The following is a 19791-nucleotide window of genomic DNA, read 5'->3' as shown; positions in this document are numbered from 1 at the left end:
AACCTCAGGACAGAATGCTGAAATATGCGGTGCTGGGACTTCATTTGTTGTCACTGGAATGTATATTCTGGGTGGTAATTTTTTATCTAACTGTGCTTTGAAAATAAAACCCCAAAATAAAACCCATTGTAATTCTGTTTTGCTTGTTCATGCTGAGTAAACCACACCAGACTTTTGGGGAGAGCAGGCTGAGGTGTGGAGGAACTCACTGCAAGCATGTGTTAGTGCTTCGCAACATGTGCAGCCTAGCGGTTGGCACCAGCATCAGCAGAGCTTTGACGAAACCCAAGGGATTGCTGCTGTGCTTGTGGAGAGGGCCTGGGTGAAGGTGGTTGCAGGCCAGCTCATTAAAGACAATAAACATGTGTTGTGCCATGTTTGATGACTATTGAGAGAAGGCCAGAGTGAAAGAGCTTACATAAAAACTTTAACAAGGACATGGTGCCAGTTGACTCACTCGGCACAACATTGCCTCTGCCCACAGCACATGAAGCCGTAATTACTGAAGTTGGTGCTGCCATGTTTCCCAGGAACTGCTGGGAGCCACCAGCTCCGTTACGTGGTTAATGAACACCTGAACACGCACACCATACAGGTGATGGCCATTTCTCAGGAGGCGCATGGAGAGCCTCTCTGGAGGAGACCATGCTCTTTTACGGATCTCTCCCCTCTGGTTTGAATGACACCAACATCTAGACCAGAGGTGCCCATGGAAAATCTCATTCTTTGTATAGGACAGCCATGTGCACGAGAGTGGAGTGCCCACAGTAAAAGAGGGGAGCAGGACAGAAGTTGTAATTCCCTTTTCCTATTTAATTGATCTTACAAAATGAAGCAGGGAGGCAACAACATTTGTATTGCGTGCACCTCCCACTCTGGAAGTGTTTACTCCAAGCTCAAAAAAGCAGGGTCCCAGGCCAGATCTGCTCAGGGCATACACACATGATGCTGGGCTTACTGTCAGTAGGGTATCAAGCAGCCTGTCCACAGGTGAGCATGCAGAGTGTTTTGGTGGGAAGTGGGGAGAGAAGCCCCACCCCACCACCTCCCCATGCCACATGCTGGCGACTGCCTGCGGCAACCCACCCTGCACAGCACACGGCAGCTCCTGCTCCATGAAAATCTGCAGCAGGATTTTCACCAACCCCTTTAAACAGACTGATCAAGCAGTTTGAGGGGACGAGGTGCACACGACATCAGCCCTACCAGCAGCAGGAGAAAGCATCTCTGCCTGCGGCTCTGAAATGCCCCGCTCCCACCAGTCCCCCTGTGCGCCTCTCTGCTGCAGCGCCCCATGCCCTTCCCGAGCCGGAGCTCCCTCGGGCCCTGTTACCTTTCTCCTGTTCTCCTCTTTTTCCCTGTTTAAACAGCTAGGGGAGGGCTGGCAGCGCTGGGCTCCCCGCACCCCTGCAGGCCCGAGGGGCTGCCGCTGCCTCTGCGCGGCCCCGCGCCCGGACCAGGGGGCGGGATGGGGGGCTCCGCTGTGCCCGCTCTGGGGCGAGGCAGCGGGTGAGTGAGCCCCTCGCTGCGGGGGGGACCCCAGGGAGTCCCTCGGCGGGGCCAAAGTGAAAGTTAAGCGACTCCCGAAACCCTTTGGGGGTGGCGGCGGCGGCAGCCATGTGACAGCCGGGAAGCGGCCCGGCGGCGCGGGGCTGCGGACTGTGATTAACGGAAGGCTGGGGGGCTGTGCGCATCGTTCCTAACGCTGACGGGTCCGCACCGCCGGCGTCTCCCTCCGCGCCCGTCCCTGGAGGCGGCGGCGCGGGAGCCCGAGCAGGCAGGGCAGGAGGGTGGCTCCCCTCCACCCCTTCCCCTCCCCTCCCCTCCGCCGCGTCCCCCTCAGGCAGGGCAGGGCAGGAGCGCGCCCCGCAGCGCTGCCCCCGGGAGGAGGGACTCGGCTCCCCGGCATGGTCACGGAGGCTTATTAAGGGTGGTCGTGTCCCCCCTCTCTTTTCCCTTTTAATTGTTTTTCCGTTTTCCGCCGCCGCCGCGGCTGTCACCGCTCTCACCGTTACTGTTACCACCGCTCTTCCCGGGGCTCGCAGCTCGGCGCGGCCTGGCCCCGCCGCCCCTTTGTGCCCGGCGCGATGAGGCGAGGGGCCGGCGGCCGGCGGGCGCCAGCGGCCCGCGGCGCCCGGGGACAGCGGCAGGTAAGCGGGATAGGCGGCGAGGGGCGGGCGGGGGGCAGGCAGGACGGTAGCCGCTGTGCGTGTACACCGGGTGCGGGCGGCTGTGCCAGCGACACCCGATCCCGGGCCGGGCCCCCCCGCCCAGCCGCCGCCCGCCCCCCGAGCAGCCCGCTCCGCACCCGCGGCGCCGCGGCCGGCCGGGTTTGTGCCGCCCTTTGTTTTATTTAGGCTGTGTGTAAAAACTTGTTACCGCTGCCGCCCGAAAGGACACCCCTTCCATCCGCAGCGAGACCCCCGCGGTGTCTGCCCCTTCACGGACTGCCCCGTGCTCTAACTCTCCCCGTCCCTTCCCGATATTAAACCTGTCTCTTGCTGTGAACCTTTCTTCTCTCCAGCCCGCTGCCCTCCCGAGTCCTCCGCTACAACCTTTGTACCTATTTTGACTTATTTTTTTCTCCCCTCCCTTTGATTTCTAAAGGAGTCCCCTCCAACCTGTCTGTAGGTATGTTTGTGTAACCAGACACTGAGAGTAGCTGTCTGCCGAGGAATTAACTCGGCAACCCCCAAAGCTTAGTTTGCATTCAATGGAGGTGTTTGTTTTTCAGGTTTAAACCTCCAGACGGGTTGAAGAAATCGCCCAAAAGGGACCACTTGGCAGATCTTGTTTCCTCCCTTGAAATCCCACTGGACTTGGAGCAGGTGGGGGATCGGGAGGGGAGATATTTTGGGGGGTGAGAAGGAAGGTGGGTGGGATGGAGAGTGTCCAGGGGCTGAGTGGTGCGGGAAGGAGGTAAAAAGGGCTTTAAAGCTGGGAGAGTGAAGCCGCGCTTTCCCGATTCTTTTCCTGCGAGGGCAGGGAGGATAGCTCAGGCTCTCGCTCTCGTTCGTTAAAAATAAATACTACAGAAGTTGGCAGATTTTGTAGTTTTAGAGAAGTGTAGTCTCTCCAGGATTAACGTAAAAAATGTTGATGTTTGAGGAACTGCTCTTGCTCAACCCGTAAATAAAGTGGAGATGTTGACAGTTTGTCTAGCCTCTGGTAAACGAGAACAAAAAACATTTCATTTCTTGAAGGGCATCAATAATTGTGAGGGTGGGAGGGAGAGGAAGGGGTTTAACTATTAACCTTTATCTGGGATCGTAAATGAGTCGAAACTCGTGTTTCTGAAGCGTCTTCTATGTATTTGCTTTTCTGTTTCCCCCTCTCCGCTTTCCTTCCCTGAAGATGGTGAAAGGTAAATGAAAACGATGATGCTTGCATTAATTGGACAAGCAGGCGATTTTATGGCTCGCCAGTAAAAAATAAACGTCACGGGAAAGTTGCTGTTTGTAGTGCAAGCAGTGGGAAAGTGGTCTGGAGTGTGTGTGTAGCTGGGGGGGGAGCAGTAAATCGTCGGTGCTGGCTTCGGGTTGAGCTGTTACTTCAGGGGTTTTTGGTTTTGTGCTTCCAGATCATTCACTTGAAGACGCCGGAGGACAATTTGAGGAAGGTAAGAGAGCCTTTTCCCTAACAATTGCATCCTCCGGGGCCACGTACTGTGTGTACCTGAGTATTTGCCTACTGCTCAGGCCCACAGTGCTCGGAAAATGCCGAGCTGTTGCTGGCCATGGTGTGCGTACTGGGAAGTACAACATTTTGTAGCAAACAGATAAGCTTATTTTACACACGGAGATGCTTTTTAAGCTGGTGTATTTCTCCTTTCCAAAAAAGGGATACCTTTTCTTTCCTTAATTAGAATGTAGCTTAGGAAAACAGGAGATGAAGAGCTCAATGAAAAAGTTTCTGTTCTGGCCGTATTTTGGTATGGATTAGGGAAAAAATCATATTCCGTGTACCTTCGTAATTGCTGCTTTCCCAAATGTGTTATGCTACTTTGTGGCATGATTCTTGTCTGAAATGAAATGAAATGACTGTTAAAACTTCTGAAAATAAACTGTGTGCAGCCACCAGAAGTTTTCTCTTTTCATTTAATGAAGTGAAAGCAGGAAATCTTAGGGAGGAGGCAAGGGTGGGAGAGATAGGGGATCATAAAATTTGGCAGAGCAAGTGATTGGGGGGTTGTCTTTGTTAGTTTGTCAGCGTTGCAGTTCCAAGCAAAATACGCTGTTCCAGTAAATGCAAATTCAAGTAATTTCAAAGGAAAATTGTAAAAATGCTTTCCCATTATTTTTCTTATGAAGAACAGACTCTTTCACTTGACTGTCATTATTTTGTCATTCTCTTGTCAAGGAATCAAAAATACAAAGACTGAGTAATAACTGCTTATTCTCATGAGTTCCTGTAGAAATCTGTACAGCACACTCAGCCTCAGTTCTGAGGGAGGTCCTCTTCCCCGTCTGTCCCATCACCCCCTTTTAAATGAGTCCCTGCCAGCAACAAGTGTGTTGATATACTGATCTGAAGGACTTGGGCATGATGCCAACTCAAGCAATTTAAATGACATTGTTAATAGTGTCTCTACTGTCCTTATCACCCAGTAGTTGTCTTTAATAAACTCAGTGAACTTCCAAATGATAATCGTGGATGACAAACTGAGTCCTAGCTCTCCTATTCAGATGAACTCTGTTTTGCTCTGATTGATAAATAGTAAATGCTAATTGCAGATGAGCTATGAGAATTCACAAAACATACTTATCCTGTAAATATGTGATTTCTTTCAGGCAAATAAAAGTCCATTAGATTGTCTGAAATAACTCTTAAGCACTAAAGTGTTCCCATGGATTCTGGTACTAGCAGTGCAATTTTCTTGATTTTTTTTCAGTGCTAGTAAATTTATGTGAGGCATTGCATCCTGCAAATGAATCCTTAGCAAACACTTCAAAATAGGAAATAATTTTACATAAAGTAGGTAAGCCACTATAATATGTCTAACAAATTAAGACAGTCTGTAATTCCTGTAAAGCATTTTGGATGGAAGTGAAAATGATTGTTCAATCAATTTCAGTTTGAAATAGGTAACCTTTAAGAAGCAGCTAATACAGTTTCAGAACTGTGACACTGTCAAACAGTAAGCTGTTTCACAGTAAGATTTTCAAAGTGTTCTGAGCACCTCTAGTACTCATGCTGACTTTCCCCTTGTAGAATTAAAAGATTACAATGCAATCTGAAACTACAGAGGAACAGTCAGAATATTACAATTGACAGTTTAACTGCAGATTTCATGTATGATTCCTTAGATAATGATTTTTATTTTTTTGAGAGATTTGATTCTAAAAATATCTTTGCTAGATCTCATCTTCCTGATTTCCAAACCTGCTAAACCTTGCCAAAAGCCTCAGAAGTGCTCGTGGTCTCAGCAGCTGTTAGAGCTTGCTGAAGTACCTAATATTAATCTAATATTAATAATAATGTGTTTCATGTCTTGTGGCTGTGATTGAAATAGTGCTGTGTGCTTAACTGGTAAGTTTGGAAGTGCTCTTCTTAATGGCAAAGGTTGTATTTTTGAAAATTAATCCAGGAATGCAGATGGCCTAATGTCACAGGTTTGCTTTCTCGTGGCTTTGCAAAATTAACTCCTTTGGTACTAGTGAAAACGGATTCTATCTATGTCTTAAAAGTAACAAGAGATAAAAATAATTACTTTCCTAAATCCTTTGTATAACTGAAGATGTCTGACAGATTTATTTATTTATTTTACTTTATGTGTCAACAATCATAGCAATAACAAAAGTTGTTTAAGTGACAGCTTTTGTAAATGTGAAAGACTCAACTTTGAGATCCTACTGAAAACTTACCATGAAGCTCCTACAGGCCAAAAAATGGGGCTAAGAAGGGAATGTGCCTGTCTGTATATATTCACTATATCTTAGTTTTATAGAATCATAGAATAGTTAGGGTTGGAAAGGACCTGGAGGTCATTTCTTGACAGTATGAATCTGCTCTATACATTAAAATTAAGTACTTGTTGGTTCCATGTAATATATAGAAAATAGTGATGTGAAGACACAGTATTTCTAGAAACGCTTTTTAGCAGTTGACAGGTTACTCCTCCTTTTTGGATGCTATGAAATGATGATAATGACTTTCTGATACTCAGGATGTGAAGTTAAAAGCAATCTTCTTTGTTAACCCTTGTAATTTATGAGGGTTTTTTTTCCCTGTAGTTCTCCTCCAACCTGATAGCCCTTTCAGTTTCACAGTTGGCCTCATATTTGACTTGTTCTTTTTGCTTTGAAGGCTTGTCGGGGTTTGCAATTATACTGTTCCATACAGGGCTGGGTGGCTGTTCTTGAAACCATATGGGTGTTACTTGTCAAGAATTGTTGCCACCATTCCTGATTCCTCTTTCTTATTAAAAACAATGCTACGTATCTTTTCATTAGCAATGTATCACATTAGAAACCACATGTTAAGCATCATATACTTGTATAATGACGTTTAGAAAGATAAGGCTTGTAGAAGACAGTGGAAAGATAAGACTTCAGGCTTGGGGTGTTTTTGGTGAAAACTAGGCACATTAAATGCACAGAAAAAGTGTTTAGGTTCAGAAGGATTTCCAGATGTAGTGTGTCTGAAACATTTCTCTCTGAAAATATCTCTTTTACGCTCCGCTTTTTTCTGTGTTCAAGACTTAGGTTCTGAAATTGCTAGCATGCATAATAAGCACAATCTTACTACTGTGAGGAATGCCACCAGAGTAACTGGAATAATTTTTGGTAAAGCAGTGCCCTGTGTTAGCAGAATGGACTAGCCCTTGTCTTTTAAGCTCCGCAGGGCAGGGAATTGTCTTCAAAGTATTTTCTGTAATGTGCCTGGCATGCCTGTGTGTGTCAAAACATGATAAATAATAACAAACAGTAGTTGACAATTTATGTAGATTTTTTTTTTTTTTTAATTATTATTTTGGAATTTGCCTATAGGGGACTTTCTAGCAAAAAGAAAAATGCCAGAATGGCTTCCAGCTGGGACAAGATGTGCTCTGATGGCGAGAGAAGCTTTTAATCGGAACAAAACACACATTTAATCGATAGTATCTTCTGTGAAGCCGTCGGGCCAAAACATCAACTGGTGTAAATCAGTGTGTCTCCAGTGAAGTCTGTGAAGACACAGCTGACTTACACCAGATGATGCGAGTGTTCTTTTTGGCTATAACAATTTTCCTTTAATCTTCTTGCCACTTAAACTTTTACTATGATCTGCCCACATTCCAGAAGTGTGGAAGGAAGATGGGATAACTTTTCCTTACTTTCCTCCTCCTTTAAGCCTTTGGTGTCTTTTTCTTTTGTGTGATGATATGCATTTTAGTTATATATGCTCTAATCTCTTCAAGCTTGTGAAGGTAGGTGCCCTCAAAATCACACCTGAAAAGGAGTGCCATTATATTCAGAAACTCACCAGTCTTGTCTAGCTTGCCAGATGGAAGTGTATTGTAAATAATTTCCTTGCCGTACTGTATTTGTGATTAAAAGTTCCTAAATACTGTTATTGGAAACCATCTCCTTAGCAATTTGTGTCCTGTGAAGAAGTTTAGAAGCATTGCCCCCCACATCAATTTCCCAGAATAATTTTATTGTGTCTGCCAAGTGTCTTAATGTTTTAGTTACTGAAATGCATCATCCAGATGAAGTAATTGAAAATACTGAGTGTGTACGTCTTGTGTGGTAGGAAGACTCGAATGATATTTGGGTAGTAAAGAGGAGAAATAAATTATTTTTCTTTATCTTCCAAGCCTCTAATAAACATTTTTGAAGGCAGTGTTAGTAAACTAGCTCTTGTTAGACGTGGGAAAACTGTGTTTGAGTAGAGAGCCACTAATTTTCAAAAGTTCAAGTTAATTCTTGTTCTGTCCTATGGAAGCATGATGATGCCATTTTTGGAATTTCAGTATAAATATTTTAAACAAAACTTGCTCTGTTAAGTGATGCAGGAAAGTAATCGAGTCTTTTAGGTGATAGCCCAAAATTGATGGTTCTGAAGAAAGATGGGACACTTGTGAGAGTGTGTGTGTGTATGTGTGTGTTCAGATTTGGAAGCAACAAAGAAATAAATCCTAACACAAACAGCAGCTATGAGGAGAAATGTGATTAACTGCCTATTCATACATTTTTGCTCAAACATCTTGTCACCCTATGCCCAGTTTTTCCCAATCTTTATAAAATAATATCTTCGGTGTGGGAAAAAAAAAGTAATAAGATGAAAATATTGTGCCCAGATGCTTCACTGTAGCAGGTCACATAGAAGTGATGTCTGTAGAGCCTGATAAAGAGTGAATTCTGCAAATGGAAATGAGAACACTCCATTTCCTTTGAACTGACTGGAAAGTTACCTTCCTTGTCCCAGCTTGCCAGTTCTTCCAGAGCCATAAAGGATCATAGTAACTAGGCCTTTCACCAGTATTTTATTAAAGCAGGAAATACATGTAATTACAACATTTCAAGTGACTCAGTAAAGATACGAAGAAAACCAATAATATAGGCACTAATTTTAGTTCTTACAGGTACTCAGATGTCAATTTCCTTTTTGTTTGTAGCTTTGGATGGAAACAGGGCTGCAAAAAGGGCAAGAGTTGATGCCAAAAGAATAAAACGCATTTCAGAGCCTATCTTGATTTCATTTTCTATTGGTGATACAGTTTTTGCAGAAAGTGAAAATACTCTTAACAAAACTCTAAACCTGATTGTAAGGCTTTAAGGGTTATAAGGGTTAGCCATTTTAAAAGATGTGTCTCTTCACTATACTTCCAGCTTGTGCCAGAAGACATGTTTTCAGCCTTTTTTTTTTTTTTTTTTCCTTTAAATCTGTTTTATTGTCAGAATCGCTTTTCAGGTCTTAATTTAGTTCTAGTGGGGCATCAGCTCCAGTTATGACAGGTCATAGCAGCTGGACTGACTTGGGAGCCTGGTCCTGCTAATGTGACATACAGTGAAGTCAGATTTCACAGATAAGCATGTTACAGTAAGGAAAATTGAACTTCTAGATTTTTATCCAAGGATTTCCTAAAAATACAAAATTACAAGATGCTTCTGTAGGAGAGGGAAGTCCTGTTATTTCACTCTTTTTAATGGTTTTCTGTATGGTATTTGCAAATTCCAGCTAATGATGAAGAATCAAATGCAATAAACTTATATTGTAGATTGCTATGCCTAATGGTGTTTTTAGGGTTGTATATACTTTACTAGTATTTAATTTATCACTGAAAATAATTTCTCTGTTCAATTCCTTAAGATTATAACAGTGGCTTTTGAATTGGGAATGATTTCTGTTACGTGTTTTCAAGTAATTTTTTACCTCTGATGAAATAACAGAAGTGTACAAAAGGCAAGAAGTGGATGTTGGGAAGTGATTTAGAGCAAGTAAAAAGAGAAAATATTTTTTTAAAGTGGGCATCAATAAAGCTAGAAATTACTGCTTTTGTGTGAACTTTGTTCCTAAAGATAAACCCACCCCCAAAGCATTTTTTGTTTTGAAGATTTATAAGTAGTGTAAAACAGTGGTAGAAATTACATGTTGCGGGTTGCTTCTGTCTGTACTGACTATTTTTTAAGGCTAGATCTAAGAGGATTTTGTATACCAACCTAAATGATTCTGTATTAACTACAAATCACTCCTGGCCAGTTACAAAAACTCCGTGTGATGCCTGGTCATGTAAGGGTTTCATTTTGAAACAGAACTTTTTTTCTTTTCTTTTTGCTTCTGTATTAGAAACCATGTAAGCAGCATGTTGGACACACATTATATAGTACACCCAAAAGTTTGGTGGATTGTTCCACCCTTGCTCTGCAGTCGTGTTTGCACAAGAGAAGTGTCCAGTTATATGAATCTGATTACGGTGGGAGGGGAACACATGGGATGGTGCAGACAGAAAGTTGTTAGCGTGGGAGTGCTTGCAAGATCAGAGCATTGTACTGTAAGTTGGCCCTCATGATCTGAAAATGAAAGCATATTAACTTATAAGCTTAAAAATAGTTGCCCTTAATTTAGATACACATTGACAGACTCCTGAGGCCTCCTAAGTGCTCTTCTGCGGTGACTTTTTATGCTGTTACCTACTGTAGAATTTACTAATGAAATGGAAAAAAAATAAACTGATCAAAGCAATTGTTAGAAATGTCACTATTTGATAAGATCATCTGCTGAAAATAAAGGGGGAAATGAGATCTGACAGAGGTAAACCAAGGTAAATAGCTTTCAGCTCTGCTTTTGTTATTGAAGAAGAAAGAGGAACAATAGGTGCTGTTTAGAGTCAGAAGCTGCCCTTGTAACCTCTGCTGCTCTTAAAATGCCTGAAGGTTATTGCATGGTTCATGGTGGCTTTTATGCTTGCAGTTCAACTTTTAATTTTCTAACAAAAGGAGATGCAGTAGCAGTCTGCTGATAAACACCATGCAGAACAATCAGAGAAAAATGGGAAAATTCCTTTATTCCTTCTTTCCAGTTACTGAAATATACTGGCATAGTTTTAGCAGAAGGAGAAAAGCACTGCCTCCTATGTTAAACTGCCAAAGCTGGAGACAGGTTTTTAAAAGGTAGGGAACATTATTTCTGTGAGGATGGGATGTGCAGTTGCATTCAATAGCCCCAGCCCAAACAAATGATTTGTTGCATGCTGTTATGGGGAGTGATCCAAACGTGCGCAGCGGCTGTACCTATTTCAACAAGATTTCTATTTCTTGCTGCACTGGCAAAACTGTGTCGAGCGAGCCTTAAATCCAGCGGTCTCAGCGTCAAAAATCCAGCTGCCTGCCCAGAAATGTTCCTGCTGCGCATGAGAAGCACCCTTTCTCTGCAAGTTGTGAAGCAGTGCACAGTCTTAAGTAAGTAATACAGACACACTTCAGCCAGCACTTTGGTGTACTGTCCTTACATGCGCTGCTCGAATTTATTGGTGTGATCGTTGCTGGTGTTTAGAATGCTGCACTTGCTGTGATGCATTGTACTTGGATACCGGTAGGATCAGAGAAGGGGTGAACTTCTGAAGGTATTGTTTCCAGTGCAGCTGAAAGTAATGGAATGTGGCAGTTTTAGGAATGTACATCTGTGAGTATATAATAAGAGAGTATCTGTTTGTGTATTTTCACCCCTGACATTCAGATCAAAGGTCCCCTAGGTGGTGGTGTGGTAAGAAAAGGGAAAGGGGCCACATGTCTTACCAACCCTGACCTGTCCTATTGCTCCTTGTTTTCAAGTTTTCACTAGAAAGTCAGTCATGAACCAGCTTTGATGAGGTGGCTTACTTTCAGGGGCTCACTTAATGCATATGGATATTCCGTTCAAAAAGCGGCAGATTTAGGTCTCAGTGGTTAAAAGAAGAAATGGTATCAGCAAGTGGTGCCACTTAAATATCAAAACTGATGCCCAGTCTTGCACTGGACGGTGCTGGGATGTTGTCACAAGCACTTAAAAAAACCCATTGTGTTTTGAGGCAGTGAGCGTGACTCCTGGATGACTGATGCCAGAAAGGCTGACAAGCTGAGAAACATCTTCAAGCCTTTACAAACACATACTGGCTTAAGCATCTTCGATCCTTTACAACGACATGCCAGCTAAAACAAAAAGCTGAGGAGGAGCCTGTCTCTTGCCTTCCAGCTTGCTTACAGCTAAAGGAAATGTATCCCAAACAGAGGAGACTCCCCTGGGCTCTGGAATTTGATTAATTAATCATCACTTTCAGGCTGCTCATTAAATAGTTCTTCTTTTCTTACTTGGGCAAATGAAAAAGATGATTACACCTGGGAGAAACAATGACACCTGTTAAATCTTCCTCTATTGTTAAGCACAGTTAAAATTACATTTAATTTTAGATTTAGAATAAGTAGAACTATGCTTGCTTTCTTGTTACATAGGTTATGTGGAATTGTGCTGGTACATATTTGTACCAATAATGTATGCTATTACATGTGACAGTATTTCATATCTTCAACTGAATTTGCTTAACTCAAATACTTTATTTATGAAGGTAGAGAGAATCTCTTAATGTCAAATTTTTGCTTGCTTCCGTGAGACATCCAGCTTGATTTCTGTATAACAGAGGTATTTTACATGAGAGTCAAAACTGTGGTCACCGGTTGTTTTCTGCTTCTGTAGTGTTAACATTTTGGTCATGATAGACGTCTTGGCAGCTTATGATGTAATTTATCGTGTTGCTTCAGTGCTGGGGCTTTGTCAGCAACAGGGAATTTCAGGAAGAATTTTCCATTGGCTCAATAAAGCCAGCAGCAGCACTGTGAGAATTTTGCATGGAAATCTGAGCATGGATAAAGCTTAAGGGAAACTACTTGCATGTCTGATTTTGGGGCACATTTGGCAAGAGGTAATAAGCCAGGGGTGTTGGGTGACTGTGGTCATCAAGAGCTTAGCTTGCTGTCTGTGCTCAATGTGTATAAGGCCTCTTGCAGTCTTTTCTCAATGTGTTGTGTAAAGTTACTAGCACTTTGATAATACACAATTTTCCCTTTCCCTGTGGTCTCGCAGCTCCAGTTTGCTCTGGATGAATTCCTGGGGCACGTTGTTTGCTCACTGTGCTTAGGCCTGGGAAATCAGTATCTTACTAGGCGATAAAGGTTGTTGTTCAGACAGTTTGATTTAAGATACTCTGACAATCTCAGAAACAGTATCTTTCTGGTTTGCTTTATTCGGGTTTATTCCACAGAAAAGCACAAGCTGGGTATAATTTGCAAATATTTACTTTAGTTGCACAGTTTTCACAGTGTGTTCTCCCAGTCGAAGGGTGGGGAAAATATGCAGTAAGGCCTGTGACACCATTTCACACAACCCATGGCCACATGGTTTTATTTTATTTTTGCTTTCTGTTGGCAGACACTTAACGGGGGTGCTAATTCGTGGCCTGCTAATTTTGCTTAGAAGGTCTATTCCACCATCAGCACAAAAAAGGGTTACCAGCCTTGCTGCTGTCTATGGCAGCTGTGGTGCAACAGCAGCACGTGCTGCTGTGATCACAAGGCTGGACTGTTGTAATCCCTCACAGTAGAGCCTGCAGCCCAGCTTCTCCTTCGCTTGCCCACTGCCTCTCTGAAAAGGAGCACCATAGTTGCTTGTTAGTCGGTGGTTACTGTATGCTTGCGGTGTCAGCCTTCTATGTTTTTGAGGGGTTAGCAAGCTGTGAAACAGTGACTTGATTTTAAGCTGATGCTGCTATGTGTGTTTCAAAGCTACATGGTAGGACCTAGTTACCTTAAATGTGAAGCTTCGGTCTGAAGGGTGTTTATCTTCAGATGCTAATCTGTTTAATTTTCCCACTGTGACAGTGGCTACCAGCAGGAGTGGTGAAATGTTTACCTACTGGACCCTGCCCCAGCCCTTCAGGTTTACCTCTAGTCCATCCTCGGTCATTTGATCGAAGTGGCATTGTTCCAAAAGGTGCAGGTCCACAACAGCTTCAGCATTCTCCTTCCAGTTCTTGCCTTCTCCCTGTCTCTAAAGCTGGCTCACAGCTGATACCATATGAGCCACCTTACAGCTCTCAACCTGCAGACTAAGCCACAGAAAATCAAGTAGCTTTCTGCAGGGTCATCTCCCTGAACTGGCTTTTCACGGGAGCGAACATGCTCCACCACCAGCAGCAAAGATGTGGTGGGAGCAAACAGCCTGCATGAGGGGAACAGTAGCACAGCCTTAGCATCAATACAGTTTAGTTCCCTTGAACGTGTTGTAAAAACGCAGCTTTTCCCTAGCGCTGTGGCTATTACACGTATTTCTAAGCAGGAAAGCCTTTTCATTGTTTCATCACATGTCTGTACACATGAGAGTGAGACAAAAGCTAGGGACATTTTATGCATCACTGTTAAAGGGACAGGGAGGTGGGGGTGGGGGGAAGGGAGGCCTGTTGGTTTTAAATGTTATAAAAATCCTTGTGGTTGCCAGTGATTGAGAGCTGGCCCGTATTTGTCATATTATCTTTCTTTATGTTTGGAGATAATGTATCAGCATAGCAGTTTTCAAACTAGGAAGCTTGTACCCAAGGAACAAGGGTGCAGTCCGTCCGGCTCTATGCCTGTCTTCATTCCTGCTTTCTGCAAAAGACTTGGCAATACCATAGCAGGCATTTTTGGCTGAGGCAAGGAGTCTATTTGCAGTATTTACGTAAATATATTTTTTTTTGGAGGAAATGCCACTCACTGTACTTCATACTTAAGGTGATCAGCCAGTGGGAGAAAATGAGTTTGTTGCTGTTTAGCTTGCTAAAGTAAATAAACTACTTTCTGCTTATGATTTTGCCTTTAAAATACTTTTAAATATCAGAATTTTTTATGTTACTTCCCCTCTCCCTTCAAAACAAGGCTGAAGAACTTAAGTAGGAGCTGTCTGAATCTGGAATTGGGAATGCCAATTCTTTTATTAAATCTGTTTGCTTATTTTGGTTATCAACTGAAGAATTGGGGGAAAAAATTTAAAACCCCAAAACCTGAGTGTTTGACATGCATAATTGAAAAAACCACAGCAAAGGTCTAATTAAAATATCTTGCCCTGCCAATTGCTCAAGTTTTCATGTATCTCTTGATATATGTGATGTTTAAAGCCAGCAAAAATAACTAGTGAGATAGAAAGTTCAAGAAGAGAAGGAAAAAGGTCCCCAGACAACTTGGAGAGAAAGTTGGATTTTGATACAAAAATAAATGCAGCAACAAGCATAATACCTTCTGTCTTCAGAGTAATGTTAAAAAGGGCTTGTTAACGTTTCATCCTCAGAGGGGCTTTGTTATATTCCAGTGATTCCTTGGATAAAGTGATTTTTATGTCTTTTTCACTTATATTTAAGTGGGATTTCTCTCAGATAAACAAAGTAACACACACTCAAAGACTCTTTCTGCCTCATTTAAACACCCCACCTTATCAAAACTCCATTTCCATGAGTGATGGATCTTGGCTCTGGATGGGAGACTGAAGTATTCAATTACCTTATTTTCATGTGCTAATGAAGCAGAATGTGGCTTTAGGGGGTTTCTTTTCAGCAAGGTAGCCTGTTTGGTTATGCACATGCTGCCTTCTTATGTTTCCTTCCACATCTCTGTCTACACTCAAGCGGTGGTCTTAATGGGCAACAGTGGCTAATCCGTCTGCGGGACAACAAGCCTTGGCCTTCTTCAGCCCAGTGGGAGCAGCCCTGGCCTGTAATTAGCGGAGCCATCAAGCCAACTGTTTGGCTCGAAATTACTTCTTTTGGCACCTCTTGCAACAACTTTATATGCTGAAAATCCGTGACGGTTGGTTTTGTTTTTCTCAATTTTGCTTTGCATCAGGGAGTGTTGATGTGTGAGCTCTGAAATCCTCACACCGAAGTGCAGCAGGTTTGTACTCTGGGAACTTTGTCTCTCCTCAAAATAGGAAATCTACAGTTTAAAAGTTTGCTGTTATTTGTTCAGCTGAGTTTAAAAGTGCAGGTGCATTTGTCATTGAGAGTCAAATCGTAGAATCATGGAATGGTTTGGGTTGGAAGAGACCTTAAAGATCATCCAATTCCAGCCCTGGGCAGGGACACCTTCCACTAGACCGGGTTGCTCAAAGCCCCGTCCAGTCTAGCCTTGAACACTGCCAGGGATGGAGCAGCCACAGCTTCTCTGGGCAACCTGTGCCAGTGCTTCAACACCCTCACAGGGAAGATTTTCTTCCTAATTATTGAATCTAAATCTCCCTTCTGTCAGTTTAAAGCCATTCCCCCCTTGTCCTGTCACTACACGTAAGGAAATCCCTCTCCAGGATTTCTGTAGGCCCCCAGACAGTAAAGGCAAATATTTTTTACATCTGTCATGCTGCTGACAATGGAGGAGAGATTTTTATTTAGCTCAGGCACTCTTCAATATTGGCACTCTCTTTGGCATCTTCTGCTTTACTTCCATGAGAGGTCCCAATTTTTATACTCTTGAAGTTAAGCTTTTACTTAGTGCTTGGCTAAAACAGGACATTAAGTGTTCAGTGCTTTACATGATAGCTCCTTAGCTGCAGTTGCACATCCTTTTAGCACTGTATAATGAAAATTAACACCTTGTGGGGGTTTTCCTAGCAACTGTATGCTAGGAATTACTGTGTCAACTTCACCACAATGGATGATGGAGGGAAATAACCATCCAGCAGTTACTCACTGCCAGTTATGAAGTTGAGGTATTGGAAAAAGGCAACCAATTTCCCTTTTTTTTCTTCCCCCAAAGAATGAAATGGTAACGTACTCTGAAACATACCCAAGTTTGGTGGGTGGTGTTTTGGTTTTGTCGGTTTTTGTGTGTGTGTGGAGACTTCTAAAGAAAGTGAAGAGCAACTTAGATAACTTTGGTAGGTGTAAGAATAATCACCTTCAATTCTCCTGTAAAGCATTAACATGGAGAGCAATAGACTTAATAGAATGTAAGTTAACACTTTTCTTCCCCTAAGTTTCATGAAAACTGCTCTTAAGAATTACACAGCGTTGCAATGAGTCTCTGCTCCCACTAACTGATGGTAACTAGTAAGTAAAAGGAGGAAGTGTAATAGACACTGAGTGGTAGTACAGATTTTTTTAAGTTGCACCATGCTGCTGGGTGCCCTGGATTTTCCTGAAGGAAAAATAGGGAAAAGAAATGTATGAAGACAAAAATGGAAACCCTTGGATATTATCTTGATATAATCTTTCACAAAGATCCTGAACTAAGTGTGATGGTAAAGTCCAGGCATGAATTAAAACAAGTGAAAAAAGTAGGAGGCTGGTAATAATGGTCCTCAGTTCTCAACCTGGAGGAGATTCCTATTTAAGTGGAGCTTTACAAAATTGGTATTGGGAGTGTTGTGCGTTTAGGCAGAGAGAGATCAAGAAGTATCTGTGATAAGTGGTCTTACCTGGCCAGTGGGTTGAAGTTGTGTATGTTAAGGCTGTTGGGAGAGATAACTTGAAAAGTACGCAAGAAAATTAGGTAACTTAATAACACACATCATACTTTGTGGCTGAAGTACGTAGCAAGCCAGATTTGATCAGGGCAGTGATGTTACCACTTCTCCTCCATGGAAACAAGGCTCCTTGTTCTGCTTCACCCCTTGAACAGGGCTTTCGTGCAAACACCCAGGAAATTCACCCTCTGTGAAGGAAATTGCGGGCATGCCCCCCCCTCACCCCTGCAGCCTTCCTCCCCTTGGGGATGGGAGAATTTCCATGCCTCTCCCTTATCTCTTGCATATCCTATCTCCAGAGTGAGCTGAGGAAAAAGAAGGTGTAGTGGTAGCTCTGCAGAGTTACTGGCTACCTTTGTCAACTAGAGACATATACTGTGATCTGAACCTAGTCACAGCAGCTCTTTTTATCCCTTAAATTTGTGGAAACAGTCCTGTGCTCTTTAGCTGGAGTTGGGTAAAAGAGGTTTTTGTGACTAATAACTTAGTTTGCCAATACGTGCTGTTCTGGAAAGCAAAGCAGTTGACTTGGTTATGAATTCAATTTGTTGTTCTGGTTAAGAGCTGAGAGTTTTCAGTTCCAACTTTTTAAAGCTTATTATTTCTTTAATTATGCTGAAAGTGCAGCATCTCAGAACATCCCTTTCAACATATAACATGTATTTTTAAAAATACACAGACTTTCTTTGGGAACCCTTGATGAGATATACTTCATTTCACATTGCTTAACATTACGAATTAGTCCTAAAACAAAACTTCTTCACTTCAGAAAAAAACAACCAACCAGACAAAAACCCCCAAAACCCTCCTGCCTTCTTAACTGGTTTTGAGTCAATTCTCATGCTTCTTTCCTCCACATCTTTTTCTGTGTTGCTTTCTTGGATCCAAGTTAGTAGAGTGTCTGGTATTTCGGTATGGCTTGAAGTTACTGAAGCAAACTTAGCAGAGTTTCGTGGAGTCGGGGGAGAAAAAGGGGGAAGCAATATAGCAGAATGTTTTCTGACTCGAAAAAGTAAATTGGCTTATAGTGCTGCACTTGAGCTCAGCAAGAGCAGATACTTGACATGCATTTGGAGCCGATAGCAAATTAAAAATGAACTGCTTATCTATTTTACAAAAGTGTATTTCAGAATAAAAAGACCATTTGTTACTTTAGTTACTTAGGCTGTTAGCTTATTTCCCAGGTGTTTTTCAGTTGATGACATCTCACTATAGTTTCTAATTTTAATTCCTGTCTCACTTTCTGGTTCTCATACACTAGCATCTTGCTGCACCATTATTGTTGGGAACATTGCAGAGGTCTTTGTTTCTATGAGCAAGTTTAGTGAGCTTTGTAGAAATTTGTAAACTATTGTGGTTTGAAAAACTCCTCTCAGGAAAAACTACGTTTTTAAACACTTTCCTCTTCAGAATGATGGTAGGAAAGAGGGAGGAAAAAAAAAAAAAGGTGGTAGAGGTAACATGTTCTACATTACTTCATATGAGGAGAAATGTTGAGTTTGCTTTCCAGTGAAATGTGTCTTGGGGGACTCTGATATAGATAGCTTTGTATATTTAAATACATGTGACTTCTAGGCATCAGTCTTGTGTGAGAGACAGTTATCTTACTGAATCTTACCTCACTATAGAGGGAACTGTGAAAAGTTTATGATCATACAGTGTAACTTTTGTATATAATATGTATATACAGCATTACCACCAAAATTGAGTACTGAATTGCAGTATTCAGTGCCTAAAGGTTCATAAGAGATTACTGTGTATTGTTACTTTACAGATGCATAGACTAGCAGTCCTCCTTCTGCCTGGTTATATTATATGTAAAGTTTATGTCTGCCAAGAAATATAAAGCCAGCAGTCTCAATAACCAAGCAAGACCATGGAAGAATTGAGAGGAAAGAACGAATACAGCAAAAGTGCTCTTGAGAAGTCTGCCTCCCCAGTGAGTTGATTACAAACCAAAAAGATTAGCATTTAGCTCATGCTGCTACTTGCATCGCATTACTCTTACGGAGACGTATAGTGCCATTGAATTCTATTGTGGCAGCATAGACATGTGTCTTGGGGAAACTGAAAGCATTTACAGTTAAAACCCCATACCACTGCATTAAATTCAACCTGCAAACCTTCACACATAAGTAATCATAAAGCCACACTTAAGGCTGTGTGTGTTTGATTTCACTTCAGCTTCTGAGTTATGTTAAGGACCTGAGCAAGTACAGCCACGGCAGTAGCCTGTTCTTGAGGTGACCAGAATATGGTAAACGTCAGAAATCCACATCTGAAATAAGAGGTCACACACTCTTTTTACCAAGCGCAGACAAAGAAAAAAGGCTCTTTGATGTGGCTCTAGTGTAGTATCAGCTTTGTCTCTAACAAGACCTCTGTGCTACAAACTTGATTTGTGTATAAAAGGCTGTACTGTTGGGTGGAAGGGTTGATACAGGCTTATCCTTCCTGTCGTCTCCACCCCGATCTGCCTTCTGCACCTCTCAGGTGATCTCTGCTTTGGCTGGCTAAAGTCTCAGCCAGCTAGTCATCATCCCAGCCCAATCACCTAAAAACCTCGGATAATCCCATTCAGTGTATAAACCAGAGCAGCCACAACAGCGATAAACACTTGCAAAACAGCTGCTTATTGCAGACATACATCCACTGGAGATGACTGCAGAGGCAGAGGGACCTCAAATGCTGCTGTGCAAAGAGCAGCACTTCAGATGGCAGATGATGTTTTGGCATCTTCCACTAGGTCCCAGCACGTAGAGCAATTTCTGTACCTACAGCAGTTCTTATGCTGAATGTGTACCCCTTCGTAATATTAGCATTGCCTTTCACCCCACTGCTGCTTGCTGC

General features: G+C 42.6%; 1 protein-coding gene across 2 annotated transcripts in view; it reads left to right on the top strand.

The window, feature by feature from the left end:
• The first annotated feature begins 2736 nt into the window (after positions 1 to 2736).
• Positions 2737 to 19791, top strand: part of PRDM1 (PR/SET domain 1) — a 101948-nt gene continuing 84893 nt past the window's right edge. The window contains exons 1-2 of one of the 2 annotated variants that reach the window (XM_065681141.1): positions 2737 to 2828; positions 3581 to 3619. The gene's annotated coding sequence lies outside the window, so the exon portion shown is untranslated. Of the gene's footprint in view, positions 2829 to 3580; positions 3620 to 4959; positions 4975 to 19791 lie in introns of those variants that run through there. The other variant, XM_065681143.1, reaches the window with a different exon arrangement.

This window comes from Lathamus discolor, chromosome 5, assembly GCF_037157495.1.
Source record: "Lathamus discolor isolate bLatDis1 chromosome 5, bLatDis1.hap1, whole genome shotgun sequence".
Lineage (NCBI taxonomy): Eukaryota > Metazoa > Chordata > Aves > Psittaciformes > Psittacidae > Lathamus > Lathamus discolor.
This window is presented reverse-complemented; position numbering and strand designations above follow the sequence as displayed.